The sequence below is a fragment of the Passer domesticus genome, chromosome 13 (assembly GCF_036417665.1).
Source record: "Passer domesticus isolate bPasDom1 chromosome 13, bPasDom1.hap1, whole genome shotgun sequence".
Classification (NCBI taxonomy): Eukaryota; Metazoa; Chordata; class Aves; order Passeriformes; family Passeridae; genus Passer; species Passer domesticus.
Genome location: NC_087486.1, coordinates 10,984,198 through 11,007,099, shown reverse-complemented (window position 1 = coordinate 11,007,099; position 22,902 = coordinate 10,984,198). Strand labels below are relative to the sequence as shown.

General features: G+C 45.0%; 2 long non-coding RNA genes across 2 annotated transcripts; both read right to left on the bottom strand.

The window, feature by feature from the left end:
- Positions 1-4,349: 4,349 nt before the first annotated feature.
- LOC135280145 (uncharacterized) lies at positions 4,350-14,721 on the bottom strand. The gene is made up of 3 exons (XR_010347198.1): positions 14,630-14,721; positions 11,717-11,810; positions 4,350-4,776 (listed from the first exon to the last, which is right to left on the bottom strand). It is a non-coding gene; the product is annotated as an uncharacterized LOC135280145 (long non-coding RNA).
- A 2,567-nt stretch (positions 14,722-17,288) lies between these two features.
- LOC135280144 (uncharacterized) lies at positions 17,289-22,586 on the bottom strand. Its single transcript, XR_010347197.1, has 3 exons — positions 20,710-22,586; positions 18,183-18,352; positions 17,289-17,389 (listed from the first exon to the last, which is right to left on the bottom strand). It is a non-coding gene; the product is annotated as an uncharacterized LOC135280144 (long non-coding RNA).
- Positions 22,587-22,902: the final 316 nt, after the last annotated feature.

Sequence of the window (22,902 nt, the reverse complement as noted above, 5' to 3'; positions counted from 1 at the left end):
CATTTTCTACTCCATGGGCTAAGATGAAACCACACCAGATCAGTGAGACAATTTTTAATCATAACAATGCTTCTGATCTCCCTGTTCTCTCCTCAGCTCCCTTCCAGGACTGATATCTTCCATGAGAGAACATAAGCAACTTGTTTTCTCCTGAAGTCACTGAGCAACGTAGATTGCTCTGCCAAGAACAGGCAAAAAGCCTTGCTGCCTGGAAACCAAGGGTGACAAAAAGTGAAGGGGCAGCTCTCAACACCAGCTGTTCCCACAGGATACAGGGTGTCCTGTTATCCTTCCATGCTCTTGGTGAGCAGGAGCAGCCTGGAACCAAGCAGAGGACACCGGAGCAAAAGGCTTTCCAACACACAGTAGCAGAGGGCTCTCTTGGGATCAGCAAGAACATAACAGAGGATCCAGCAAAAGAAAGAGTAAAAACCATTTATTTGATGGGGTTTTTTCTGACAAACTAATTAATCACTGGGGCAATTATCAATATTAAATATTATTTGCCTTTTCAGAGTTTTTGGTTCTACCTTCCTGTGGTGGCTGAACAGCAGGCCTGTAAAGCTTCATGGACTGGACTTTGCCTCAGTCAGACATAGCTGTGAGAAAGCTACCAGCCTTTCCTAGGAATAGAATCCTGTAACAGTGAAAAACAGCTTGTTTCCCTGAGAAAGGTTCAAAGATTGGGATTGTTTCTTGCACCTGTATAAGCTATTCTAAACCATCAAAGAGAAAAATGCAAACAATATCTAAATACAGATGCTTGCCAGCAGGTAGGCATCTCTGGTGAACTCACCAGTTGTTACAGGTAACAACTTGTTAGTGACCAATGAGAAATAGGCACAATATGTTTGTAAAACTCTATATATGGGACGTGGGAATAAACCTTTACCTTTTTTCGCTTCACGAACAAGAGTGTGTCTCATTTCTCTAAAGTGAGGTCAACAGTGATTCCTTCCACCGGTAGTAAAAACTGTCTCTGCCTTTTTATTTTTTAAAGCTTCCCTTTCTACTTCACCACTGTTTTCACTAACAAATAAACTACATCTTCCTACTTCTTTCATTATTACTCTGCTCTACAGCTGCTGGAGAAAAGTGATGCTGAAGCAAAGCTGTAACCCCAGAAGAAGTTTGTACTTCTTCATTAGAACTAAGCTCCCATTTAGGAGACAGATGGAAAAAAGTTTAATTAGTTGTACAAGTACTTCACAACCCATGGGCTGATGAACTCAGCTTCAGTTTAATGCTTTCTCCTGTGGTTATGTTATAGCACCAGCCACTTGCACTTCTTCTCATTGATAGACGAAAAGTGGTAAGAAATCACAGAAAATTCAGGACTGATAAAAACAAATTGCTGGTTGGTGGGATACAAGGCAGAGCACCCTGAAAAGTGCCTGGCTGACAGCACAGGAGGTACTTGTGAGCTGATGTGCACGAGCAGCAGGGTGGGAAGGGAGGTGACTGGAAGGCACAAAAAACCCAACACTCCTTTCTGTGCAGTGTGTGCAACTGCAACAGAAACTCAGTTTCTGCTCTAAATGGTTAAAAAACCTTTGTGTTTATCAAATAAATGCAAATCATGTAATTTAGATGACTGGCAGCTGTAATGGGCTGTAGAATGATACTCTGCCAGTTTAAGTGGGATTGGGAATGCAATCAGATCTCAGAGCTGAAGAAAGAGCCCACAACTGAGGTTAAAGGCACAGAGACAGAACAACCTCCCATGGAGGATCCACAGACTAACAATGGCAGGGGGTTAATGGGTCTTTCCAAAAGAAACCTCCTATTGATATTTCCCTAATTCTGCTCCTAAAGGCAGGGCTGAAATCGTAGGCATTTAGTCACTTAGATCAAATCACAATTCCTGATAAATTTATCTTCAGTGGTGGAAAAGGCCACTCCCCTCTACTCCACTAGCAGCTGTGGTCTGCTGATTGGGAGGGTCTGCCAAGATGCTGACATTGCATTTCCATCCAGAGCCTCCATGCTGGCTGGAGCTGCAGTCAGGTTACACAGAGGCAGAGGGGAGAGTCTCTGCTGAAATTCCCCAGCGCAGGAGTTTTTCCTCACAGCTGTTCTGGCTTTGTGCACACTCCTCTGTGATCCGTCCCTGGGCAAAGGCACGCAGGCTGCTTTTATCTGCCAGGGACAATCAAGGTCACTGTTTGACATTGATGTGCAATGGTATTCCTGTGCTTCACCAGCCCCTGAGCATGTGCATCACACTGTGGGTGGCTTGAGCTCCTCCCAGACACCAGAGGATGACCAGTTCCCCTGTCTCTCCACCTTCCTGCCATGCACACTCAGGCCTGGGGCTAATGAACTTTGGGAAGCCCTGCGCCTCCCAGGAGGTTGCAAGCCCCACTGGCTGAGGCACACGTGGACATCCCTCCTCCCATGTCCCTACCCCCAGAGAGCTGTGTGCCAAGTCCGAGCAGCCAGACCCAACACTGCTGCAAATTCCCATGTGTGGAGCCAATTCTCTGCCAGCTAACACCAGCCTGGGGACCATGGGCCCTGCCTTCAGTGCCATTCACCCATCACCAGCTCCTCCTGAAGGTCAGCCCTTCTGAATTCCCACACAGCTACTCACAGGCAAAATAATTTGCTCACAGACATTTTCATTTTAAGAAATCTTGTAGCATTGCAGTTAGCTCTACTTTTCTCATTTTATTAATTTTGCTCTGGTTAAACGAAAGCTGATAAATTAGAGACTTCTGTAAGGCCCACAGAAAATTAGGTTATATAACACCTTTTTTATTTATTTAGGTTGATATCAAAGTTGTTTCTTATCGTTCTTCAGGTATATTGTTCTCAGGAAAAAATTCAATTTTCTATTCAACAAGGAGGAGCTGATTTTTCTACTGCTGATTTTCTGTCTTTTTCTCAATTCTCACTCTATTATTGGGGGAAAAATAACAAGCTTAGCTGGAGCAGGAGGAACCCTTCCAGCTTTGCACATCACACTGTGCCATCCCTCACACGATCCAAGTGGTCCACCTATTGGGCTCTGCTCGACAGAGCAAGCACCAAAGTCAGAAGTACAATGATGTTTTTCTTGACATAGTTACTTGCTGATGTTGACAAACGGAGTGACAGCTGTGCCCTTTTTAGGGCAAGATTTGTGCGGAAAACAAAGTCAAATAAATAATCTCCTCGGGTGTTTTTCCCCCCTCTCCTGCTCCTGCAGTCCCAGCTGTGCTGAGCTCCCAGGAGGCAGCCAGGCTGGCTGGAGCTGCAGATGGGCCCCAGGTTCACAAGAGCCAAATCCTGCTCCTCATGGCTTCTATCATGTCTTGATTTGCTTCCACAGCAAAACAGGCTTATTTTACGCACACAGTGATGGGAAGAGTGAGCAGAGACCTCTACACCCCCAAAACTGAGAGGAAGTAAGAAAGAAGGAGAAGCAGGAGGGTAGCTGGAGCTGTAAGGTTTGGCCCCTTCTGGATTTACCCCTGGCAGTGCCAGGCACAGCAGGATGAGGAGCATTCAGCCACCTCTGGCTGACACTCACTGGAAAAGCTCAAGGCTCCTGCCACGCTGCATTTCTGCTGGAAAAAAATCCAGCAAGGAAAACCAGGAACCAGCAGGGAGCATGGTTTGGGGTGCAACTGAAATGTTCTCTCTCTGTTGTTCCCTGTGGCCACCAGCTGAGCAACCTCAGCCCTTTGCCCTGCTTCCCCCAGTCAAGCTGGAGACAGTGTGACAAGAACCCTGTCAATATCCTGATTCACCTGCAAAGCACAGAAATACCAAAACACTTAGGAAAATCCACCTCTGCCTCTTAGACTTCACAGTCAGCAGAGTAGGTCTTCAGAAACCACACTGTTCCTGGGGAAAGGAGAAGCACAGATAGAGGTGATTTGCTCAAGGCTACTAGCCCAGTTACTGGTGGCTGCAACCACTGCAAATTTCCTGTGATAGCTGTCATTTTATGGCTCCATTTTACCCAGAGAGAGCACGGGCAGCAGTGCCTCCAGACACACACAGAGGCAAGAGGAGAAGCTGGGGGTGCTCATGGGCAGGCTGGGGTTTGATGCCCACACGAGGATACGTGATGCTAGCTAAGAGCAAGGCATGTGGCAAAACGTGTAAATCACTGGGAGCACACAGCTGGATGTACAGACACCTGTGTGCATGGACACCTGTGTGCCTGTACACCTGTGTGAATGTACACCTGTGTGCCTGTACACCTGTGTGCATGGACACCTGTGTGAATGTACACCTGTGTGCATGGACACCTGTATGCATGTACACCTGTGTGCATGGACACCTGGGGGGCCCTTGCTGTGCACTGAAGGGCCTAAGCAGCCCACAGCAAAGGGCTGCAAATATGTAACTGTTGAAATAACTAATCAGGACCTGACAGAGCAAATAGATAAGTAATTGCAAGAAGGCCTCAAGGTTCAGCTCCTGAGCTAATGCTCTAACTGTGTGTGTTAATCACAATTAGTCAGAAAAGTCCATTCTTACTGTAATTGCAATCTTGGTGTTTGATATGTGTAACAGAAAGGGACAAGTAAGTGAATGTGTGGGTGACACCGCTGAGAGAGAGCACGGAGCACAGGGACACAAAAGTCCTCATGTCCTTTTTGGTTTTTAAAAAAAAGAGAATGTGACATCAAAGCTCCTGCATCTCAAGAATCTGCCTTCCCTGGGTGCCATGGTGCTGTTCCAGAAGCACCTGAGTCAGCAGAAGGGGCCATGAAGGTCTCAGCAAGCTGGAAACTTCGGGACATCACTGCAGCATTAAGCTGGAGGAGACACGGTGTCCACCTGTGAAACCAGGGGAGTGACAATGAACTAAGGGCAGGGGAGAGGGACTGGGGCACGAGGCAGGTGGCAAGGATGCAAACCTGAATTGCTGAGGGAGGAAGAAAAAGTGGAAGGGGAGAAGCCAGTTTTTCTCTGTCCAACTTGCATGATACCAAGAAATTTTCCCATTGCATAGAGATAAAACATTACAGGAGAGAAATACTTTCTGTATCTGTGGGTGTTTAGATGTGCTTTGGGGCATTAATGCAGCTAGAAATGACCCTAACATTACACTAATCAGGTGTGATTTTTCAGTATGACTTTTTATCCTGTTTCTTCTTCACACCTACTGGCCTGAAAATGGCAGCTCACCTGTTCAGATTTCATCATTACCTTTGGAAGTTATCAGCTTTGTGCATATATAAAGGTTATGAACAAATTCAGTTCTTCTGTTTAAACAAAAAGTAAAATAAATCCTTACATTTCCTTTTATTTTTTTTTATGACAACAAAACTGTGAACACAGGTAGGAAAATAATTGATGCTTTCTAAGAAACTGTCAGGTGTGAAAAATACTGAAGGCTCAACAACTGTATTAATGCTATGAAAAGTGTTAGACAGCAGATTATAAGATATATATGATAGAAATTAATACAAGAAAATCCTGTGCTAATTTTTTCCTTCTAGAATTTGGGCTGACATCCAGCTGTTGGCAGAGGGAATATGGGGCAGGTCCAGGTCCTCCCACTGTTGTGGGTGGAAAAAAATGGGCAGAGTTGTCTCATCCCAAAGACAAGTGAACTCCTATAGCCATGCTCCTTTGTGAATCTCAACATGAACACCCCCACAAAAAGTCAGGTTCTACTTGTTCTCCAGTATCTGTAACCAGGCTAAATGAGCTGGGGCACTTTTCAAAGATGATCTCTCTGTGCTGACTGTGGTTTCAGTGAGGACCTCTTTCCCTGCCCCTCAAGGCTGCATCCCTTAACTCAGAGTGCTTGGCATCCTGCCCTAGTCAGGTTTAGGGAAAAGGCACTTTGTCCATCCAGCTGTTGATAAACCCAGTGAAGAGTATCTGCCATGTCAGTCTATGGATAAAGGACTGTGACAGGAAAACATACTTTTCTGTAATAGCCTGCGGTTTTTTCTTTTAATCAAAAGCAAAACAAAACCCCTGAAATGCATCAATTTCCCATTAGAACTGGAAATGTACTGACATCCTGCGATATTGCCTTTACATTTTAGTGTTCCACTGACATTTCAGGAATTAAAAATGAAAAATTAGCTTTCAAAAAGCAGGATCTTCTTGATTAGAAAAACTTGTTGAAATTGTAATGGAAAGATCAGAACAATTTCATTAGTCTTCATTAAAGAAAATTAATATTATTTCTATTCCCTCAACATAGAATCATCTATTACAATTATTAATATTGCAGATGTTTCTTTTGTCCCAGCATTTAATGTATAAAGCTGCAAACCTTCTTGCATGAAAAACAACTTATGATCACTAGAATGACATGCAGTTCATCTTTTTTAAGTTCATTAATTTTCTGTAAATAGGGCAGAGTCACTTTGCATTGTTTGCATTAATGGAGAGCTCAGAGCAGTTTACCCTCTTACTACTTATCATTCATTTGGGTGATAATTTTTAAAAGCTTTTAAATTAAAATGGTAAAGATAGTTAGGGGAAAGATACAGCCTTTCAGAATGTTTCAAGAATGATAGATTATCCCAGCAAAAAAAGATGTTTCTCATTTAAGAAATGTTCCAGGGCTGGCTGCACCTCCAACAATTGCATTTTAAGGCATTTTTCAAGCCCCCACCTTGTTTTAGGCAGCTTGCCCATACCAATTATGGAGCATAAGTGAACCAGGCTCCTGCCTGTGTCCCCCCAGGGGCTCAGCCTCACCCAGCTTGTCCCAGGACAGGTGACAGCATTGGGATGGTGGCTGCACCTGGTGTCTGGCTGGGACCAGTGACCCATCACAGCCTGGGGAGCCAGGCCAAGCCACCAGCTCAGTGAGGGTGACACCTCTGGCTGAGCTCATCACCCTCAGCCTCTCTCAGGGCAGGATTCAGGGCAGAGGAGCTGGCACAGGGTACAAATTCCAGCACACCTGGTACCACATTTGCAACCTCTTTTATACAGGCCCTCCTCATGAAAAGTGCCTGTGTTTGTGATGAGAACACTGCAACCAAGGTAGTGAGGGAAGAAGGCACCCCTGCTTCCTTGGTTGTCACCCTTCAGCAGTGAGACACCTCTCAGCCCTCTGCTTAACAAGGGAACTCTTCATTCACCGCATGTCCCAAAGCCCAGGGGAGCTCCTCAATCCCCCAGTTCTGGTGGCAGCGAGCAGCAGGGACAGTGCCTGTGGGAATGCTTCTCTGGGGCGCTGCTCCTCAGCTCAAGCTTTTTTTTAAGACTTCTGTCTTTCTGGCAATAATCATTCATTGTGTTGCAATCCAGGTGTCCAACATGCCAGTCAGGCACTTTTTGAAAATGAAACCTTGCTTAAAATAAAAGAAGTAAAGATGAAATGAGTTCCCAGCACTCATCCAGGCAGGTGAGCCTGTTCTGCCACAGCAGGAGCAAAGCCATGGATCCAATAGGCTGATCTACACTACAAGTGGTACATTTTGTTTGTTTGTTTTTTGTTTGGAGCTCTGTGAGAGACGGTATCAGTGTGATTTGTTAACTCTTCTGTTGTGGTTGTGAGGGTCCCAGGACGAGGGAAGAGATGAATCTGACTCCATACTCTTAGAAGGCTGATATTATATTATATTATATTATATTATATTATATTATATTATATTATATTATATTATATTATATTATATTAATTATATTTATTATATTATATTTATTATATTATATTTATTATACTAAAACTATACCAAAAAGAATAGAGAAAAGGATACATCAGAAGGCTAGAAAAGAATGAATAATAAAACTCTCAAATTGACCCTCTGACTCCTCAGAGCTTCGACACAGCTGGATCATGATTGGTCATTAAATTAAAACAATTCACATGGAACCAATCAAACATGCACCTGCCACATTCCAAAGCAGCAAAACAGGAGAAATAAATCACATAATATTGTTTTTCTTTTCTTCTGAGGCTTCTCAGCTTCCCATGAGAAAAAATCCTGGCAAAGGGATTTTTCAGAAAATACCATGGTGACACTCTTCAACCAGCATCTCCCTCTGCTCCTGCAAGAATTTTGGTTGCCTGCCAGAGGGATTTGGGATGGGTAGAAAAACTTAACCAGCTCTGGGGAATGATTTCATTTCCTCTCAAAAATCTGCTTAGAGGCGCTGAGTAAAGCAGGATGAGGAAAGGCAAAACCAACCCAAAAGAGCTGCCCATAGTGGCAGCTCATCTGACTATGGAGTGAGCCCAAAAGCCTGGCTAACTCAGACATAGGCTTGGGGGCCTAAAAAAATAAAACATAAAGCAGCCAATACTCCCTAAGTTCACTCAACCATCTCAAGAGACATTTAAGTCTCCTTCTGGAACCGTTGTCACCTCATCAGTTTCCATTCCTAAGGCAGAGACCCTTCCAAACCCAATTCCAATCTCAGCCTTGGCTGGTGATCCTGCTCTGAAGCTCACACACCAGCCTGAGGCCACGTTTTAGCCCACCCCCAGGCAATTTCAGTGCAGGCACAGGGGAGTACTGTCACAGAAAGCAGAATCAAACTGTCAGTGGCCTCACTGAGCAGAGGGCACCTCAGTCCCCTGACCAGCAGAGCAGCACGTGGGCCTTTAACAGACCCAGGGCTGCCAGGCCACTGCAGTGCTCAGGAGTGTGAGCCCTACTGCACTGCAAAGGAACCAGCACAGAGCAGGTTTGTTCGTTCTTACCTTGCCTTTCCTACTGGATGTTACAGATGTAAGTCCTGAAGTCTTGCTTATCTGGCAGGGTAAATTTATTTTTTGTCAAATGGGCAGCATATGTTTTCCCAGCCAGCTGTGCCCAGGTGTGAACAGACAGAGCTCCCATGAGCTGTGTCAAACTGGGAGAAGGCATTCAGAGCTCCAAGGCTCACCCTCTACTCAGACTGTCTATTAATCCAGTCTGACAGGCATTTCTACATGGGCCTGGAGTGTGCTCTGTGTGTGCTTGTTTGCCTGTGTGTGCACACAGCTGTGGTTTCTTGTGATTGTTTGAAACAGCCAGGTTTGTGTCTCCCACCTTCTCTCCCATTCTGCTCCTTCTTTTGCAACAGAGTGCAGGAGCTGTTCACCAGCTGCAGGGAAACCTGACCTGGGCAGATCTGCTGATTGTGAGTTCCATCCCTTCCCACTGCCAGGACCAAGGCTGCACTGCCAGCCAGAGCACAGCTCCACTGCCTCTGCTCTCATCCTCCCAAGACACAGGCACTCCTTCCTTCAAAGCAGGAGAGGCACCTCTCTGAACACAAAGAGGTGCACATGGGTTAGGAATTAACCCTTTGGACAAACGTCAGCAAGAGCAGGCTTTTGCCCCACAGTCAGCAGAGTGTGAGGAGGCAGACCGACACCACCTAAGATGTCACATGCGCCAACAGAGCTGTACTCCAAAAGAGAAGGGTTTAGCCCCAGAAATTAGCAGTTCACTGTGCTGAAGCATTTGTCAGACTTCTCAGTGACTGGGGAATTGTGGTTCCTTTTAAGTGAGTCAGTGGTGCCCTGGATCACTATTTTAGTAAAGGGCAGGGGTCCCCTTCCCTTCACAGAGAGATTTGAAATCCAATGTCACATGCAGAACTGAAGAGGTGAAAGAATCAGACCTGACTGCTTCCAACAAAAGTTAATAGCAAACCTAGGCAACACACACATGGCTCTGTAGCATCCATGCTGAGGAGCTGGTTTGAGCCAGAAAGCTGAGCCCCAGTGCTGTTGAACCAGCTGGGAATATTCATGTGATTAACAATGATTTGATTTGAAAATCAATGTGAAGGAGGTTGTTTGCTTGCTTTGTCCAATTGAGTCCCTGAAAGACTGGGTTCAATACAGGGAGAAATCCAGCCAAAGCAGGAAGGGGATTCTGAGGAGGGCTGGAGTGGGATGTGTTTGTTATTTTATCAGACATCCCTCTGGGCTCTAGCTGGGGAAAACTTGAGCATTCAATCAAATATTTTATGTGTGTCTATAATAATTCAAACAAAGGAACAGCTGAGAGCCCATGGTCATTTAAAGATAGAGCAATTTCTGTTTAGCAATCTTGTGACTGCATTTTCTCTATATACATGCAAGACTTCCTAATAGTTATGTGGGGTTTGCTGCAGTTTAGCTGCTAATGAAATACTATGAATTTAGAGGAAAGCCAACACAAACATTAAGTCTTTAAGAGAAGTATTAAGAAGCCATTCCCCTGGGTCACAGAGCAAAGAGGCTGCATACACACAGCCATTAAATATTGCCAGGTGTAAGATATTGGGCTTATATTCTAACCCTAGGAGGAGTGATAATTCATCACATATAGTTTGAATTAGAAAGGAGAGAAGCATTTTTCAAACTTTAGTGACATTAAATTGTCCTCTCCAGCTCCAAGGAGCTGCTGCTGCCAATACTCCTGGGAGAAGTGCAAGAACCCCCGGAAAAAAGTTTTGTGGTGTGGTCTGGGAAGCAAACTAATAAGCAATAGATAAATGATCTCTCCTGACAGTATTATGGTTTTTTAAATGCATGAAAAGCTCAGTGATGATATCCCAGACCCCATATAAAGTTCTCATACTGACATATTACTTTTGCTAAGTAGCCACTTGCTCCATAGAAACCACAATAAAATACCACACAGGGAAGTGTCACACCAGAGGGAAAAGCTTGTCATCTTAGTATTGCCCTTGGGAAAGTGAACCTCCTTAAAATCAGCAGCTTTGTCTGTTATGATGTAATTATTTCATTATTCACTGTGGGAAAATGAGGTTTTTCCAACCCCCCACCATCCAACAGGTTACTCAGACTCCCATTAAATGCTTGGTCTCTACATTTAATTATTTTGGGGCTGTAAGACTCTCCCTGGCTTGAACAAGGGTAGATGGCTGATGCTCAGACTTCTGTGAGGAAGTCCATGAACACAGGAGCAGGACAGCCCTGCCTTTGTGCAGATCCTTCCCACAGCCACAGTCAGCACTGGCTGCCAGGGCTGCAGGCAGGACCAGGAGCTCTGCCCACAGCACACAGAGCTGGCTGCTGATTCCCACCCTCACAGCTTCTAAGGCTGTACATCTCTGGGTACAAATGGAGGCACTGGAGGCTGGGTGAGTTCTGCAGAAAGCTGAGAACTGGCTTAGCAGTGAGCAGTGCTGCCCATGTCTGAGTGGAGTCACTGACAGTCCTCGATACCCTCTGGTGAGACTGCTCACAAACCTCCCCTTGCCACCCTTAGCACCATCTTCCCCACAGAAGCTGTTCTCCTTAAAGACTAAAATTTCCACCTTCTCAGAAAGGTGTCACCTTTCTGATCCAGTTCCTGACCTGATAGGAACAAAGTACCTCCTTTTGAGAAAGGAAATCCCATCTGCAAGATTTTCACCGCAGTTTCAGTATGTCTCTGTAGGTCTGGACTCCTTTGACAGAGAAGTTCCATCAGCTGAAGGTACCTCAGTTCCTTCAAGCAGTGGGACCTCTGCAGCTCTGTTTTCTGTACCAACACATGTTTCCCCTTCTGAGATTTCAGGAAAATTGAAGTAGCCATGGACCAAAAGATGTGTCAAAATACGAGTTTATGGAGGATGCTCTGCTGCTTAGAGCAGATTAACACATTCTGCATACAAAAAGCACTGAATGAAACCATTCTCTGTATTTGGACACTAGGCAATACCAATATAATCCAAAGAAAAGCAAAAGAAGAGTTCTGCAGTGAAAAATACCATCAGCAGTGAGGCTCAGCCCAGACTGCAGCAGTTACCAAGTTAAAATGATCAGAGCACTTTGGGCTGTGATCACCTTACACTCTGGAGGCTTTTCACGAACCTTTTTTCTGCAGCTGAATTTCTCATGCATTTGACAATTTAGGTAGTGATTCAATTCTCTGCAATCTCCTCCTGAGTCATTACTGGAGCAACTCCTATGCAAAGGTAAAGAATTTTAAACAAATAGCTTTGCCTTGCCCAAGATGGGTTGCAAACCCCAGTTGGTCACAAATAGACATTCAGACAAAAGGGCTTTCTATTCTCACAGGTGAGATCCATTTACATCCACTGATGCATTTTTATTTCAGCAATTCAATGTTACCTTTCAGCCTCTTTGTGAAAGTATTCAGTGAGACTCTACCTTTTTATCATGTATTTGAAATATTTACTCATTTACTCAGATAAAAAAGACCTTGATGATTTGGAAGCAGCCACAGCTTTCCAGATGAAAAAAATAATAGCTTTACCATTAAAATTATTAACTAATTTGAGCAGTTCTTCAGTAATGGCAGGAGACTAGTCTGTCTCCCATGTGTGAAGAAGCAGTTTTGGTGCTTCTGTGCCTTGTGGAAAGGCAGTTCTACCCACAGGAGGGCAGTGCTAGATCAACTGTTTCTATTTCTGTAATATGCTCTCCCAGCACAGCACCTGAAGAGCTGTCTCTTTCTCTTTTATATTGTCATTGTGTGTGGAGAGTGGCAGGCACAGCACCAGCCCTCACAGCACTCCATGGTGACAGGGTCTTTCCCTCTGTGTCCAGCCTGAGCCAGATAAAAGCTTTCCTTAGCTGCAGTGTTGCCCCAAAGAGCTGCACTCCTAGGACTGCTCAGCACTGGGTCAGGGTTCAGCCCTGGAGACAGCTGGCTCAGTATTAAGCCCAGCAGCCACCTAGACTTCTACCCTTAATTCCAACACCATTATAGACTAATACCAGCACTGCCTCAACAGCAGTAGCTGAGCCAAATCCAAACTGTGTGTGTGCCAGATAGACACTACCCAGACTTGGCTTGCCTAATATTAATGGTTTTACCCTGTTGTTCATGCTGACATCAGCAGTGTTGACAAAAAGCAAGCAATGCATTTTGATAAATCTGAAGATTGTGTTTGGCTTCCCAAGCAGCTCTGAAGCTTCACAAAAGGACCAACACATTCCTGCAAACCAGGAGTCTTCAGGGAAGGGAGAACAAGATGAAGCAAATGTTTCTCAGGTTCAGCTCAGCAATTGTCTGTGCATACAGACAATTCCTGAAGCAAAGGCAACCACTTTATTTTGACTAAATATGCCTGGGATCACTGAATCTTTCTTCCTGCTGAGTTCTAGAAAGGAATGGGAAAAGTTCCCACTGTTAGTCAGTGAAAGTAATGGTTTTGAGAACACCCCTGTTTTGACTTAACCCCTTGTTCCACTACACCTGTAAATTCTTTGCTAAATTTAGTATTTTTAAAGTAAAATTATGAAAACATAGAATGGTTTGTGTTGGGAGGAACCATAACACAGTTCTAACCCCCTGCCATAAGCAAGGACACCTTCCCCTATCCCAGGTTGCTCCAAGCCCCATCCAACCTGGCCTTGGACATTTCCAGGAATGGGGCAGCTTCTCTGGGCAACCAGTGCCAGGGCCTCAGAGGGAGAAATTTTTTCCTAACATCTAATCTAAACCTACTCTCTTTCAGATTAAAGCCATTGCCCTTTTTCTATCACTCCATGCCCTTGTCCAGAGCCCCTCTCCAACTCTCTTGAAGCCCTTTTAGGTACTGAAAGGTGATCTGAGGTCTCCCTGGAGCCTTCTTTTCTCCAGGTTGAACACTCCCAGCTTTCCACAGCAGAGGCTCTCCAGGGCTTGGAGCATCTTTGTGGCCTCCTCAGAAGCCACTAAGTCCACTAGGTCCTTCTTATGATGAGGACCCCAGAGCTGGATATAGCATGCCAGGTGGGGTGTCACAAAAGTGGGGGAAAGGGGCAGAATTGCCCTTCATCTGCTGGCCACCATGCTTGTGCTGCAGCCCAGGACACATTTGGCTTTCTGGGTTCTAAATTAACATCACTGGGTCACATTAAGCTCATCAAACTACACTGCCAAGGCTTTCATCTCAGCTCTCAATCCATCGTCCACCCAGCCTGTGATTAGCAATCCCTGTGTTTGGGATTGCTCTGATTTACATGCAGGACCCCCCCAGAATCACAAGTCTGGAAGAGACCTTCAAGATCATCAAGTCCAACCCATTCCCTGACACCTCAACTAAACCACAGCACCGAGTGCCACATGCAGGCTTTGTTAAACACACCCAGGGATGGTGACACCACCACCTTCCCGGGCAGACCATTCCAGTATTTTATCACTCTTTCCATAGAAAACTTTTTCCTAATATCCAACCTGTATTTCCCTTGATGCAGCTTGAGACTGTGTCCTCTGGTTCTGTCAGTGCTGCCTGGAGAAAGAGACCAACCCCACCTGGCTACAGTCAACTTTCAGGGAGTTGTAGAGAGGGATAAGGTCACTTCTGAGTCTCATTTTCTCCAGGTTAAACAGCCCCAGCTCCCTCAGTCGTGCCTCTCAGGGTTTGTGTTCCCAGCCCCGTTGCCTCCTCTGGACATGTCCCAGTGTCCTTCCCACCTGGCCCTGCTGAAGCCCGTGCGGTTCCCTCAGCCTGCCCGGGCCCTGCGGATGGCGTTCCGGCCCTGCAGCTCCTGCACAGCCCCGCAGAGCTCACAGAGGGCAGGGCTGCCCCAATCCCCACCAGGGTCCGTACAGCCCGCGGGGATGCCACAGCTCAGTTTCTAATCCCACCATTACTGCCAAGGTCCCTGCGCTGTCTCCCGCTGCCCAGAAAGCTCCGCAGGCCCAGCCCGCCCCACTCTCCCTTCCCTGCTGGAAGCCGGCTCTTCATCAAACCGGGATCCCGCTCACCACAGAGGGACCGCGGTCTTTGCCGCGACACCCCTGCCCTCTCCCGGACAAAGGGAGCCTCGCACCGCCTCTGCTGCTCCGGGAATCGGGGAAAATCCCTGAAAAGCCCCGAAAAGGCCCAGGCCGGCTGGCTCTGCGGGACCCCGCGGCGCAGGGCAGCGCACAGGGAAGCAAACAGCCGGACGGCAGCACACAGCCCTGAGAGCACGCTGTAAACACTGGGTTTGCTCAAAATATGCACCTTTTCAGACTCTCAGCCAAATTTGAAGAGTATGCATCAGAGAACTTGGCTTTATCACAATATTTCTCAGACCTCAAACCGAGTTTATATCTTCTGGTTTTATTTAGCAGAGGTTCAGAGAACTCACGGGTCAGGAGTAATCAGACAAAAGGTGCCAATGCTCAGTTATACAAACGTGTGGCACCTGAGGAAACTGTCTGCCCACATCTTAGACAGCTTCCACTGCAAACCAGTAGCTTCAAACCTGCCCAGGAAAAAGGAAAAACAAAAACTCGAGAGTGATGGGGCAGTCAGTCACCTAGAGCAGACAAAAATCCTGTCACTAGGAGCAAACTTCCCTGCTGCAGCACTGGGAGCTGCCTAGCAAAAATCCCTGGCTGTTACAGCAGTAATTACATAAATCCCTTCCATGCATTTGTGTCAGAACCATTGATCAAGAAACAGTATTAATTAGACCTAATCCACACTTTGGAGGTATCAGCGTGGCTCCAGGGGTTTAGGGCAGCAGACTGTGTGTTTCAGCAAGGCTTCCTTAATTTCATCCTCACGAGTTTGAAGGCGTAAAGGCAGAGAGGAAAGGAAGAGGCAAGAAAACAACAGAAAAATAGCAGATTTGCAAATTCCAAGGTGAGTTGTGTGGGAGGATAAATACTGCTGGGGCTGTGCCTAGGCAAACTGAGTACCCTGTGACAGTTTGTGCCTTTGAGAAAGAACATTGAAATATGGTGGAGATACCAAATAACCCAACTACAAGCACATCTATTTGCTTCTCTCAGAGCAGACAAACAACAGGCAATTAATGGGCAAAGGGCTAAATGAACCCCGAGTTATTTGCTGCAGGATGCCAAAGTCTGACACCCCCAGCACTGCTCCAGCCTGATGCCAACACTACTGGTTCCCTGCCTCCAGTAAAAAACCAGGATCTGCAAGACAGAGTGGGAGGCAGGCACAGACAGAAGGGAGGGGCTGGCACTTGGAAAGCACTCCAGGTCTTAGGCTCTGAAGAGTTAAAGCAACAAGAGGAATCGTAAACAAAAACAAAACAAAACAAAACAAAAAAACCTAAGCAGCAGCCCTTACAACAAAAATGCATTTTCCAAAATTAATGATATTTTGATAAACCCCCCCTTTAAAAATAGAATATTTCAATTGTAAAATGTACAAAGACTAAAATCTTCATAAATATCCTATTAAGAAACTTCTGATGCTGTTTTCGGTTTTCCATTGAAATACAGTGCATGGAGGTTGCCATAGCTACAAGCAAATTTTTAAATAACTGTTTTTCGTCAGAGCAGCTGCAGTATCCTACAGAAATGAAGATGAAGTGGGGAAGCTGGAAGAAGTCTGACCTTCCAAATTCAAGCTCCTAATCAAATGAGTCCAAGATTTTCATAAACACAGATTAGAAACTTTTAATATGGGTTCTGGTTTTTAGAGAAAATACCACTCTGTTATTTGTCAGGACCCCAGGAAATGCTGTCAGCAGTGCCAGAGATCTCAGTCAAGAGAAGAGCTTTGTTTTCATGCTGGAAGACACAAAAATTTCCACTGCTAAGCCCCAGCCTGGTACAAGTCCCCAGGCACCAAGGGATGTCCTGCAGCCTCAGCTTGCTCTGAAAGGCTTTCTGAGTGAACTGCTTGACTGGCAGAAGTGGGCTTAAAAATGCCCCAAGAGCCACAGGTTTCTGTACCCAGGAAAAGCTCTTCCTTGCCTGAGCTTGTACAGGAAAACACAGAAAGGAGGAAATGTGAAAAACAAGTGAAGCTGTAAAACACTGGCAGGAGGCTTTTGAGGAGAGGCTGTGATTTAGGTGGTCCTCCCTCCAGTGATGTTCAGTGCTTGCTGGGTTCAGGAGGCTGCTTCTTCTTCTGTAGGATCTCTCCTTGGCTTGAACAGGCAGAGAAATATTCTGTGCAATAGTGAGAGCAGGAAATAGACATTTCTGCACTGTGGGCACCTGTTCAGGAGAGGCCTAATCTAAGGGCAAGACTGAGAGCCTCCTTTCCACCTGTAGTGTTAACTATGGCAAAAGTCCTACAAAAAACTTCAAATAAAATCATTTTGTGCCCTCAGGCAAGTATGTCCCTGTGTCCCAGTCCATAAAACAAAAATAAATAAAGAATAAATTTCTCAGTGGATTATCAAGAGATTTGACTCCACCAAAACAGTAATTGAATTGCCATCTATGGAAGGTGGAAATGCTTGGCTGGGCTCAGGTGTTTTTCTTAACAACAAATTAATGATTATTATTAATAACACTGTTATGAATCTGAAGAAACCATCTCAGTGATTGCTGGTTTTATGCACATTGCTGCATTTATCTCGGACCTGTTTCTGAGAGGGAGCTCCACAGCACAGTGGAAGTGCTTCCTCCTGCCAGGGTGGGGATGCTGCAAGGCTCCTGTTGCTCTGCTCTGCCACCACCTGCACAGCACAGGAGTTTACAGGCAAGCAACAGACATTAATCCATACAGACAAATCTTCTGGACAAGGTAATTTTATTTCAAATGTGATTTAAAATTCCTTCCACATCTTGAAATGAAACTTCCTTTCCCAATGATGCTTGTTTGATCCAAAATTATTCTGGGGTAAAAGACAAAGAAAAACAAAGAGGAACAAAGTTAGAAAAAACTTTAAATAAAATTTAGAAAAAGGAAAGTTAAAAAAGCTATCATGGCAGATTCTCCTAACAAATTACAATTTTTTTACTAATTCCAAGTACTCAAGGAAGTGTTCAAGGCCAGGTTGGATGGGGCTTAGAGCATCCTGGTCTAGTGGGTGGCCCTGCCCATGGCAGGTTGGAAATGGATGATTTTTCAGATTCCTTCCAAACCAAACCATTCTATGATTCCATGATTCATGGGTACTGAGGCAGTTTAAGTACTATCTTTAGCACAGAACAGAAATTTTTCAGAAAAGATGGAAAAGTCCCTCATTTAGGAATTAGATACTTCATGGCAGGCAGAAACATCTCAGGCACTCAGTGAGAATCTGGCACAAGATTGTTCAGCTGGCTTTGCCCAACATCCCTCTCCAGGTTGGCAGTAAGTGCTCAGAAAATGGAAAAAAATAATGGTACAAGAAAGACAACCTAGTAATGTAGGTTATATATTTTTTATAATGTAAATTATAAAAATTTCTCTTTGCCAGGGTGAAAATAGGCTAGCACAGCAGAGTGAGGGAGGGATGCCAATGAACAAAGAACTCTGTACTGTGCATGTATCCTGTGAAAGGGTCACACCTTCCTGTATATCTTTAGGCATTAACTTTTCTGATGTAGGGCTTTTTTAAAGAAACAGATGATTTTAAAAAGCACAACCTGCTGTATGGTTAGGCTGCCAGAAAAACAGATTGTGAGTCATTGCAAGCTACTGACCTTAGTCAGCATATTGTGACTTCACAGCTTTCCAGCCCTGCTGCTCCTTCCCCAGGGCAGGTGAGAGGCTTGTCAAAGCTGCAGAGGCACACTCACTCTCACAGTGAAGTGATTTCTCTCAGCTGTGCAGACACCAGGATTGCTGAACCCAGCACAAACTCGGCATTTTCCTGGAAGGAAAAAGAGATGTTAGCCAAAAAGTTGAGCCACAGTCTGCAAAAGCTACCTGTCCTGGAGAGCCAAAGAGCAGGGCAGAGCCATCTCCAGAGCAGTGAGCAATGCACAGCCCCTGTTTGGAGAGTCTGAAATATCTCCTGAGAGCCCTCCCTGCAGCCTGCACCGAGCCTCTCCTCAGCATCCACCAGGCAGGGCAGAAATGCAGAGGCTGAAGGAGAGGATGATGGCTGGGAGGCAGCAGAAGGGAAGGGAGCAGTGGTCAGTGCCACAAGGCACCTCTCCCTCACCTGCAAAGGGAAACACAGCAACACCTACAGACCAGGGACTGCTGCAGCTCCTCTCTCTGTGCTGCTCTGCTGTTTGCTCCCATTTTGCTTTTGAAGCAGTTCATCAGACCCTACAGCACAGGAGGTTTGCTTTTTTCACCAGATTCAAGCATTATCTTGAATCAAGAAGAAAATCTTGGGGGATGAGCTAAAAGAAAGGAAATAAAATTTTAAAAAAGAGGGAGAGAGATAATACACAATATATAGGGCAGAAAAGCAAAAAAAAATCTTCAAGAGATATGCCCTGAGAGAAGCAGGGATGGATCAAGAACCCAGAAGTGGGGACAGAATATCAGTCAAGGGAGGGGAAGGCAGCAAACCACACAAGCAGTGTGGTGGCACTGGGGCACGCTCCTACAAGAAGAAGAAGAAGTATGTAGGTGTTTGTCCTCATTTGTTTGTTGTGAATAGTAAGCAGAAAACCACAAGTCAAAAGCAAAAAGCATGCAAGAGAATTCAGGGCTTCTCCATTTAAAGTGTTGGGTCTCTCAGTTTGCTCTTCTGCAAAATGTAGGTGCCCTGCTGATCTGCCAGAGCTGTACCAGGGGGATTCAGCCCATTGATTTATTCAGAACAAAATAAAGAGTAAGATCTGTGAATAAGCACCAAAATGTGCCATAGGTCAGTTTAAAAGAGACATAGAGTATATATATTTTAGGAAAAGCTTTACTTGTGCCAAAAAGTAGGTTTTAATCTATATCAGCACTAAAAAATTCAGGTGAAGTCATCTGAATGCTTCTGTACTGAAAAATAAAGTGAAAAATCAGAATTTCACTCTGGGATTAAACATTTGGATCAACAGATAAATTCTCCAGAAGAGATGCAGTCACCAGAGTTGTGATGCTTCAACTTCTGGTGGTTGTGCATGGAGCTGGTAGATTCAGTAAGGATTTAGATCCATTAATGTACCCTGATGTGTTGTACATCTGACAGATCCCCAGGCCAGGAGCCACTGAGTCATTTTACCTTCAGCTCTGTGACCCTGCATTCCTTCCTGTGCAGGCTGGGGGGGTGAGGTGCAGGCTGGGCCATCCTGAGGCTGCCCCTTTAGAGTGAGGCAGAATACACAGGAATACTGTGAGGCAGCAGAATGAGACAGACAGAAGTTACACTGCTTTGAAACTGCACACTAAAAATACTTTCAGTTGTGCCGGAAAGGCACAGCAATGTCAGCAGGACAGCCTGGGACTTGAAAGCTTCTCTGGTTTAAATATATCAAGAATATCCCAAAAGAAGATGCTTTGTCATGAAGGGCAAGCAAGCCTCCAAGGCAACCACAGTAGCCTGGCCCGAGGAAGAGCTCACTGAATGGTCACTGCAGGGCTGAAAGGCAGGCTTGCATCTGCTTTCAAAATATTCTGTACCTATTCATTCCATTCTGTTCTCTCAGCGAGCAGCAACTGGAGAGCACAGAAACATCCAGGCAGCTGTGAGAGGAAAAAGGTTTGAGAATAATGAACCCTGGGAACAGCTTTTTCCTTCACCATTTTCCTCATAAATGCTCTGATCAGAACATATACTTGTTCAGGACACAAATACCATCCAATTTTTCATTACACACAGGCTATGAGGCAGTTTTCCTATATGAAAGGCCATCATTCACGGAGAGCTGGAGCCCAAAGCTGGACAGAGCTTTCCTGACTCTCCCCTGGACACAGCCAGCTCCATGCACTTGGGAAGGTTCAGCACCACACAGATGTGGCCACCAAATTTTTCATAGTGATATCCCATTTCCAGTTTGCCAAAGGCAAGGTGACTGTGAGTTTGTAGGGGGTGAAGAACCTCACTCTGGGGGTGCACACACCCCTCTGGCCCACCCAGGGTACCCCCTGGCCCCTCCAGGGAGTAGATCACAAGCACCAGCCACCACCAGAGTAACAGCAGCCCTGTATGTGCTCCCTGCCTGCATGACTCCTTCACCCCTCTGCATTTTAACTACTTACACTTAGTTTGAGACAACAAACAGTGCTGTTATTAGTTCATGACTTACTGCAGGCTTTTGAGAAAAGAAGAGCATTACTTACACCACTTTTGTCACATAGGTGGGACTCCAAAGACTTCTGTAGTGCTTGATTTCATCCATGGCCTTGTTGCCATGCACACATCACCTTCTGTGCTGCATCACTGCCCCCAGGCTGGGCTGCACAGTGAAGGAAGAGGATGAAGCTCTGCAGCACCTAATATCCACCACACTGCCTGCATCAGGCATACTGTAAATTGTTCCATTGATCTCTCTTCTTTTGAAGATTTTGCCAACTCTGACCTCAAATTTCATTTCCTCTTCCTGGCAGGGATGATAGAGGAAAATAAAAAGTAAAAATCTCAGTATTGTCCTTTGCTCAGTTTCTCCATCCTGTTTAATGGATATTCACACAGCAGGAGCTGGTGGAACCAGTGAGCTCTTTCAAGAACTGTAATTTCTAAACTGGTGAGAACAATACATCTCAGACAGCTGCAATTGAAACTCTTCAACCCCTAGGATAAAAATTTATATGAAAAATACATCAGTATGAAGGTACATCTGTATCCACAGGCAACAGTGATTAATATCTGATTTTTTTGTGTGCAAATACATATTCAGAATGAAAGGCACACAGCAATTTTAAGCTACTTAGCTAAACATGCTCTTCCTGCACCTGCAGGATTTTAGCATTTCTATGATTTTAAGAGCTTTGTAACACAGGGATAAGATCAGTTATGATCCACTTTACTGAGTTGGAAAAATGTAATTTAGGTGTTATTATTGCAGGAAAGAGGTGGGAAGCTTGTTGCTAATTGTAACTCTTCACATGCTTAAAGACGACAATTACTTTTCCTGATCCCTGGAATGAAAAATGAAAACTTTTAACAGAGGTCCTGCAAGAAAAAACATCAACCTGTGACTTGAATGAATTCCCCTACAGAGGGAAGTTTGTGCTACCACGCCTTCAAACAGCACTTACATTGCCATCACTAATTACACTGGAAACTCCCTAAACCAAACACTTTGGGAGCACATCACTAACCTCAGGAAAGGAAATCTCTGTTTATATAAGTGGGCTGGTTGGCTGGGGCAAATGAATAAACTTTATGGTCACAGCTTCTGTCAAAAATGGGTATTTGGCACAGGACAAAGCAAATGAGGCAATAACTGCACAGTAGTGGTACCAAGAAAGCAGGGTAGTGGATTATCAGTTGGCAAATTTAGTGCTCAGCCCAAGGGAGGTCCCGGTTTCCACAGTCTAAAGGAGCTCACCACAGGAGAATGTTCCACTCAGCAGGGTTTGGGGACATCATCCAATCTACACCATCTCAGGGATTCAGATGTAGCCTTGATAACAATGAGAGGAAAGAATCAAGCTAATCAAACAGTGGGTAGCAGCACAGAGCCTGTGAGATCACAGAGATTCAATCACTGCACAGCTATTTATCCTGAGAGAGCCTTTGCAGTGACCCCTCCCTGCTGAAATGATTCACATCACTCGTGCTTCCTCTCCTGCTTGCTGCTATCACCAGAAGAGGTAGAGAATGATCAAGTGCTTCTTTGATCTCCTGTGTATGTGAAGACAGAAATATCCAAGCTGAAGAACTGAGCCCCATGGGTCTGACAGCAGATTCAATTACAACCCATGGAATTCAGTTCTCAAAGCTGAGAATAAATGACATTCATTTTCAGGCTGTCCCAACACACGGCAGTAGCTCATACTCCTGCTGGCTCTCTCCAGTGCCTGGCCTTCTTCCAGGAGCTGTAAAATAAGAGTGAAAACTTCACTGCAGCCAAATCAGCCATTCCCAGACTGTAGGTCAGAAGCAGAATAATGGCTCCAGGACATAGATTTTGAAAAATGAGCTATTTTATATATTCCTTTGACACCAGAAGTGGCCACACACATAGGCACAATGTGCCCTAACGTGTTGCAGAATTCCTGGTAACAAAACAAAACAAATTTTAAAAAATTAAATAAAAAAAAAAACATACAGCCAAGGAATATAACACTAAAACATTTTGCACTTTTCTGGAAGCCTTTGGGAATTTCAAAGAGGTGAGTTATAAATTTCCTTTTTTTTTTTTTTTAATACAACAACACAGACACAGAAGTAAAACCTTCCAGAGTCACTCAGCAATCTTTTTAACAAAATAATCCAACCAGAAGCTCTAAAGAATGAAATTTGGCACTGGGGCAGCCCTGCAGAGTCATCAGAGTCTGTGTGGCAAAAAGGCAAGTGGGAGCCTTCAG